This window comes from Halichoerus grypus, chromosome 5 (assembly GCF_964656455.1).
Source record: "Halichoerus grypus chromosome 5, mHalGry1.hap1.1, whole genome shotgun sequence".
Taxonomy (NCBI): domain Eukaryota; kingdom Metazoa; phylum Chordata; class Mammalia; order Carnivora; family Phocidae; genus Halichoerus; species Halichoerus grypus.
In genome coordinates this window covers 162,937,748-162,945,471 of record NC_135716.1, presented here as the reverse complement: position 1 = coordinate 162,945,471, position 7,724 = coordinate 162,937,748, and the positions used below count along the sequence as shown (strand labels likewise).

The following is a 7,724-nucleotide window of genomic DNA, read 5'->3' as shown; positions in this document are numbered from 1 at the left end:
ATAGATGAGGGTTCTCTCTCTCCATCCTTGGAACAATCCTAAGTTCAAGATTATTACCCTGTTTTTTTTTTTTTAAAGATTTTATTTATTTATTTCACAGAGAGAGAGAGAGAGAGAGTGAGAGCAGGAACACAAGCAGGAGGAGCGGGAGAGGGAGAAGCAGGCTTCCCACTGAGCAGGGAGCCCGATGCGGGGCTCGATCCCAGGAGTCTGGGATCATGACCTGAGCCGAAGGCAGACGCTTAACGACTGAGCCACGCAGGCGCCCCTATTACCCTGTTTTAAAGATGAGAAAATTGAGGCCCTGACAGGTAAAAGGCTTTTCAAAGATCACACAGCAGGGACACCTGGGTGGCTCAGTCGGTTAAGCGTCTGCCTTCGGCTCAGGCCAAGATCCCAGGGTCCTGGGATCCAGTGCCCACGTCAGGCTCCTTGCTCAGTGGGGAGTCTGCTTTTCCCTCTCTCTCTGCCCCCTCCCCCTGCTTGTGCTCTCTCTCCCTGATAAATAAGTAAATAAAATCTTAAAAAAAAAAAAAAAAGATCACACAGCATGTATCAGTGGTAGGGCTGAGCCTTTGTACCTGTGAAGAAAGCTCCTGAGTGGGGGAAGGGACCGTGGGAGTGGGGCAGTGGGGAGGGGAACCCCAGCCTCCAGGGATGGGCCTGCTCTCACCTCTAAGGAGGTGAATTGCCCATCTGTTTCTCCCCAGTTTCCCAGCCATGGCCCAGCCTTAGCTGCCTGAAGTTATTGCCATTTTTCTTCCTTATTGCCAAGTGGCCAAAGTCCAAGCCACCCAATGTTCCTTGCCTCTACCCCGCCCTTCTGCGCACCAGCCTGGGCTTCTGAAAAGAAACCTAGGCCAAGCTCCGGTCCCTTGTCCTCTACCAACTCACTGTGATATCCTGGCAGCTCCCTGCCATTCCCTGGGCCTCAGTTTCCCCATCTGTCAAATGGGGATAATGGGTGCCATCCCTGCCTCCCAGACCTCTGAGGTGTAAATGACTTGGGAGACATGAGAATGGGTAGAAACCTAGCCAGAGAAATAAAAGTAGTAATCCCCCTCTTCCTGGAACATTTAACAGCCAGGTGCGGCCCAGCACTGAAGGAGAGGGGGTTCAGGCTCCTCTGTCCCTGTCCCTGTGTGTCCTCCTCACCTTCAAAAAGTTCCTTTCCCCTGATTATTCAAACACTCCCCCCCATGGAAAAGAAACAATGAGGCACACACCTACTGTCTTCTGTTCTACGTGTGTATATACACGTACACAAACCTACTATGGGTGTGTGTGTACATATGCGTAAAAAAAAACCTACTGATCGTGCTCGTCTGAGTGGAGGAGGGACTCACAGGGGACTTGGGCATGTTTATGATGGCAGATTCTAGATGCTGTGAACAGGGGCGTTTGTTATTTTTATTTTTTTCCCCTATCTTTTACGTTTCTACAAAAAAAAAATCATTGTAGGAAACTTGGAGGAAATAACAGGAAAGAGTAAAGAAGAAATTGAAACGACCCACCGTCCTCCCTGCCCTCACGGACGACCCCCACTCACACTTTGGAGGGTTTTCTCCTGTGCACGTATGTCATTTTCTCCCTCTCTGAGACTCCTGCCTCCTGGCTCTACTCTGCCAGCCCTTCTCATCGCGCTGACCTAGTGCCCTCCCGGTCACCCCCCTCCACCCAGCAAGGACTTGGGTTTCAGAATTTCTGTCAGGTGATCTGTCCTAATGTCCTGCTCATCCATGCAAATGACACCCTTCCTCGACCTCCTCAGTGACCTTCATCGGGACCCCATTGTGCTGTCCGGGGCCACGGCTTGAATGGGCCCCTCTGGAACCCCGGCCTCAAGGGTCCCACCAGGGCCCCTCCTACAGCATGCCTGTCTTCTGCCTCCCAGTGCCTCATCCCCTGACTTCACAGAGGCTCCTGGCTCATTCTCTTTCCTTCAGTTCAGTTCCCGCTTGTCCAGTGAGCCTGCACCACAAGGCTGAGCATCTGAAGGCCGGTGCCATGGTCTGGGTGAGGAATGCGAAGCCGGGACTTGGACTTGGGGAGGAGAGGGGAGATTTGAGGTGTGTGATGGGTGCACCCATTCATATTTAAAAAGCACTATTCCAAACCCACTCACCTGCTTTCTCCTCCTCCCAGGCTCGCCCCCAGCTCCTCATGGACCCCACTGCCTCCCTCATCCTCCCCCTTTCGGCTAGTGCTCCCCACCAGCCCGTAAACACACCCAAGTCTCTTCTATCCTAAGACCACACCCCCTCCCCTCCACTCCCTTTCTAGTCACTTCTTTTTTGTTTCCTTTCCGTTCCCCTCCAAACTTCTGGAATGAATTATCCTTCTGTGCTGCCTCCATCTTCTCAGCTACCGCCTCGTCCTCCTCCGCAGCAACATGGCTCAGCCCCCTGCTGGAAGATCCCTGTGTTGCCCACCCGCGCCTTCTAACTCGGTGAATCCAATGGAAGCGGTTCAGCGTGTGGCTGCTTGTTATTAGCCGCTGCCCCGGCACTCAGCACACTGGTTCTTCCTGCTGGTTCCTTCTCAGTCTCCTTTGGGCACTTTTTTTTTTTTTTTAACTTTAATTCCAGTATAGTTAACATACAGTGTTCTATTAGTTTCAGATCTACAATATAGTGATTCACCAATTCTATACGTTATTCAAGGCTTCCATCCCCTACTTCCCCTATGCCCCACCCCACCTCCCCTCTGGCAACCACTAGTTTGTTCCCTGCAGTTAAGAGTCTGTGGTTTGGGGACGTCTGGGTGGCTCAGTCTGTTAAGAGTCTCCCTTGGGCTCAGGTCATGATTCCAAGGGCTCCTTGCTCAGCGGGGAGCCTGCTTCTCCCTCTGCCTGCCACTCCCCCTGCTTGTTTTCTCTCTCTCTCTCTCTCCCTCCGACAAATAAATAAATAAATAAATAAATAAATAAAATCTTTAAAAAAAGAAAAAAAGAGTCTATGTTTTGGTTTGTCTTTTTTTTTTTTTCCTTTGCTCTTTGTTTTGTTTCTTAAATTCCACATATGAATGAAATCACACAGTATTTGTCTTTCTCTGACTGGCTTATTTAGCTTAGCATTATACTCTCTAGATCCATCCATGTTGTTGCAAATGGTCCTTTGTGGACTATTTGTGATCTGCTCTACATTTATTTATTTATTTATTTATTATTTTTTTAAAAGATTTTATTTATTATTTGAGAGAGAGCAAGAATGAGAGAGCACAAGCAGGGGGAGCAGCAGAGGGAGGGGCAGAGGGAGAGGGAGAAGCAGGCTTCCCGTGGAGCAGGGAGCCCGATGCGGGGCTCGATCCCAGGATCTCGGGATCATGACCTGAGCCAAAGTCAGACGTTCAACCAACTGAGCCACCCAGGTGCCCCTATTTTTTTTTTTTAACATTTATTTATTTATTTGAGAGAGAGAGAGAGAGCACGTGCTCAGGGGGAGGGGCAGAGGGAGAGGAAGAGAATCCCAAGTAGACTTCCCACTGAGCACAGAGCCAGATGCAGGGATTGATCTCAGGACCCCCGAGATCATGACCTGAGCTGAAATCAAGAGTCGGTTGCTTAACCTACTGAGCCACCCAGGTGCCCTGTGCTCTACCTTTTACATATTGGTAATCTTTTGCATCCTTTCTGCTTCCCATATTTTTTATTTTTTATTTTTTAAAGATTTATTTATTTATTTGACAGACACAGCGAGAGAAGGAACACAAGCAGGGGGAATGGGAGAGGGAGAAGCAGGCTTCCCGCTGAGCAGCAGGGAGCCGGATGCGGGGCTTGGTCCCAGGACCCTGGGATCACGACCTGAGCCGAAGGCAGCCGCTTAACAACTGAGCCACCCAGGCGCCCTGTTTCTGCTTCCTTTATTGTTCCCATTGGTTGGTTCATGTCATCTCTTGGCTCTCCTTTTATATGATGATTCTCAAATCACCACCGCGAGACCATGCTCCCCTGAGCATTAGACTCAAATATCCAGTCGCTTGATCTTTCTGCTGGGTGTCCCAGTCATCTCAAGCTCAACATGTACCAACTGATTGATAATTTCCTCTTTTCTCCCAAACTGCTTCTTGTGTGTTTTCTGTCTCAGTTGGTGACATCACAGTGTCCCCAAGCCAAAAACCTGGGAGTCATTCTTTTTTTTTTTTTAAAGATTTTATTTATTTGACAGAGAGAGAGAGACACAGCGAGAGTAGGAACACAAGCAGGGGGAGTGGGAGAGGGAGAAGCAGGCTTCCCGCTGAGCAGGGAGCCCGATGCGGGGCTCGATCCCAGGACCCTGGGACCATGACCTGAGCTGAAGGCAGACGCTTAACGACTGAGCCACCCAGGCACGCCGCCTGGGAGTCATTCTTTACACTTTCCTCTTTCTACACAATCATCGAGTCCTGCTGAGTTACATCATAAATGATTCTGTAACAAGGGCTTTCCTCTTTGTCCCTGCTACTATTGCCCTTGCTCATGCAGCATCTCTTAGCCCCCATTTGTTTTTCCACACACTACTGAGTAATCTTCCTAAAGTATAAATCAGATTATGTCACTCTTCTGCTTAAAATCAGTAACATAAAGAAAATTTAAAAGATATAAATAAATGGAAAGCCATCCTGATTTCATGGATTGTAAGACTTAATATTGTTAGGATAGCATTTCTTCCCAGCCGATCTAAGATTCATTGCAATCCCTATCACAATCCAAGCTTTCTCTGCCCTTGTTTTGCAGAAATTGACAAGAGGATCCTAAAATTCATATGGAAATGCAAAAGATCCAAAATAGCCAAAACAATCTTGAAAAAAAATAAGTTGGAAGATTCATACTTTCCAATTTCAAAATATACTACAAAACTACAGTAATCAAGACAACATGAGACTGGGCATAAAGATAGACATATAGGTCAATGGGACAGATGTGAGAGTAAAAACATATAAAGAAACCAGAAATAAACCAGAAATAAAAATCTGTGCATGGTCAATTGGTTTTTGACAAGGGTACCAAGGTGATTTAAAGAAAGAGTGGGGCACTTGGGTGGCTTGGTTGGTTAAGCACCTGACTCTTGATCTCAGCTCAGGTCTTGATCTCAGGGTCTTGATCTCAGGGTCGTGAATTCAAGCCCCGCATTGGGCTCCATGCTGGGTATGGAGCCTAATTAAAAGAAAAAAAAAAAAAAATCAGTGCTTCTCAAAGTGTGGTCTATAAACCCCTGAGCATCCCCAAGAGCTTTTCAGAGGCTCTGTGAAGTCAAAACTATTTTCATAATACTACTAAGATGTTATTTTGCCTTTTTTGGTGGTAGGAAAGCGATGGCGGGTAGAGCAGCTGGCCCCTTAGGGTAAAGTGAGGCCCAGCTCCAGTTACGCTTGTGTCAGTGTATCCCTCCCTGCCCTGTCCACACGGCAAAGGAAATAAATAAAGCAGTTTTGCTTAAGAATGACTTGATAAGGGCGCCTGGGTGGCTCAGTTGGTTAAGCGACTGCCTTCGGCTCAGGTCATGATCCTGGAGTCCCTGGATCGAGTCCCGCATCGGGCTCCCTGCTCGGCAGGGAGTCTGCTTCTCCCTCTGACCCTCCCCCTCTCATGTGCTTGCTCTCTCTCATTCTCTCTCTCTCAAATAAATAAATAAAAAATCTTAAAAAAAAAAAAAAAAAAAGAATGACTTGATAAGGGGCGCCTGGGTGGCTCAGTCAGTTAAGCGTCTGCCTTTGGCACAAGTCATGATCCCGGGGTCCTGGGATGGAGCCCCCCCTCCAAGGGCTCCCTGCTCAGTGGGGAGCCTGCTTCTCCCTCTCCCTCTGCCCCTGCTTGTGCTCACTCTCTCTCAAATAAATAAATAAAATCATAAAAAGAGAATGACTTGATAAAACAGTAAAAACTATTAACTGTATTAAATCTCTACCCTTGAGTATACTTCTTTTAAATATTTTGACAGAGTGGGAAGAATTCTGCTAGATGCCTAAGTAACCATGGTTGTCTCAGGAAAAGCACTTGTATTGTTTGAGTTGCAAGCTGAACTAGCTGCTAGTTGCAAGTTCAATACCATTTCTACTCGAAAGAAGGATCAAAAGACACACCATGATTATGCAAATATATATATATATATATATATTTTGCAGACATTTTCTCTAAAAGAAGTGAGCTGATGGGGCGCCTGGGTGGCTCAGTCGTTAAGCGTCAGCCTTCCGCTAGGGTCATGATCCCAGGGTCCTGGGATAGAGCCCCATATCGGGCTCCCTGCTCTGCGGGAAGCCTGCTTCTCCCTCTCCCACCTCTCTCTCGCTGTCTCTCTGTCAAATAAATACAAATTAAATCTTAAAAAATAAAAAATAAAAAAAATAAAAGAAGTGAGCTGATCATTTCAAGGGGAAAATGGACAATATTTGCTGCTAATAATAAGATTTCAGTTTTTGAGTGAAAATTAGCCTTTGGGAATATTTGTATCCACCCCTGTAAGCTTAGTAGCTTCCCAACACTTAAAGACTTTCTGATAAGATCAATGGTGACATTAACGAGTATGATTTTTTTATATTGTAAAATAACATGTCGACATTTGGAAGATCTGTATAGTATAACTCACTAAACGCTATGTTCCAAGTGTTACAAAATCATTCATGGATAAAAGATGCATTCAAAGTGCAAGATAGACCAATGTATTTTAGTTTAATGAAAAATTGACTGGTTTCAGATTCCACACTGAAACTAAATTTTACACAACTATCATTTGTTAAGTTTTGGTATAATATCAAAGAGAAATATCCAGACTTACCCGGCAGGGGAAAACCATGATCATGAAGGTGATTTTCCAGGGTGAGACCCATCCATTGCACTCTGGGTATGCTGACATTTTTGATTTCCCCAAATGTGGGAGACTTGGTTGCATAATTTATGGTAGTGGGGGACTGTGTGCACTTTCTTCCCTTAAAAAAAGAAAGAGGAATATCCACAGTTATCTGAAAAGGCTTTTAAAAATAATCCTCCTTTTTCCATTTTTATATCTGTATGAGGCTGAATTTTGTTCATATACTTCAACTAAAACAACATATCTCAACAGATTGAATAAAGAAGCAGATATGGGAGGGGCGCCTGGGTGGCTCAGTTGGTTAAGCGACTGCTTTCGGCTCAGGTCATGATCCTGGAGTCCCTGGATCGAGTCCCGCATCGGGCTCCCTGCTCAGCAGAGAGTCTGCTTCTCCCTCTTACCCTCCCCCCTCTCATGTGCTTTCTCTCTCTCTCAAATAAATAAATAAAATCTTTAAAAAAAAAAAAAAAGAAGCAGATATGGGAATCTAGCTGCCTTTTGTGAAGCCAGACATTTAAAGAGATTTGCAAAATTGTCAGACAATGTCGTTCTTTCCACTAATTTTTTTGATTTGGAAAATGTAGTTATTTTTCACTGAAAAGGGTATTGTTTATGTTAACACTAGTGGGTTTATTATTTTTATTTTTAAATAAATAAATGTATTTTTAAAACTCTTAATTTTATTTTTTATTTTTATGGGGTTTTTAAAAAGATTTTATTTATTTATTTGTCAGAGAGAGAGGGAGAGCACAAGCAGGGGGAGTGGCAGGCAGAGGGCGAAGCAGGCTCCCCGCGGAGTAAGAAGCCGGATGTGGGGCTCGATCCCAGGATCCTGGGATCATTACCCGAGCCGAAGGCAGACACTTAACCGACTGAGCCACCCGGGTGTCCCTAAAACTCTTAATTTTAATTGGAATATGGCCAATATCAGTAATGTAA

The 7,724-nt window shown here is 45.6% G+C and overlaps 1 long non-coding RNA gene and 1 other non-coding gene across 2 annotated transcripts; both read left to right on the top strand.

Annotated features, from left to right (window-relative positions):
* Positions 1–704: 704 nt before the first annotated feature.
* LOC118518451 (uncharacterized) lies at positions 705–2,887 on the top strand. The gene is made up of 3 exons (XR_004908634.2): positions 705–1,575; positions 1,952–2,016; positions 2,365–2,887. It is a non-coding gene; the product is annotated as an uncharacterized LOC118518451 (long non-coding RNA).
* A 3,857-nt stretch (positions 2,888–6,744) lies between these two features.
* Positions 6,745–6,904, top strand: LOC118518486 (U1 spliceosomal RNA). Its single transcript, XR_004908647.1, has one exon. It is a non-coding gene; the product is annotated as a U1 spliceosomal RNA (small nuclear RNA).
* The last annotated feature ends 820 nt before the right edge of the window (positions 6,905–7,724 follow it).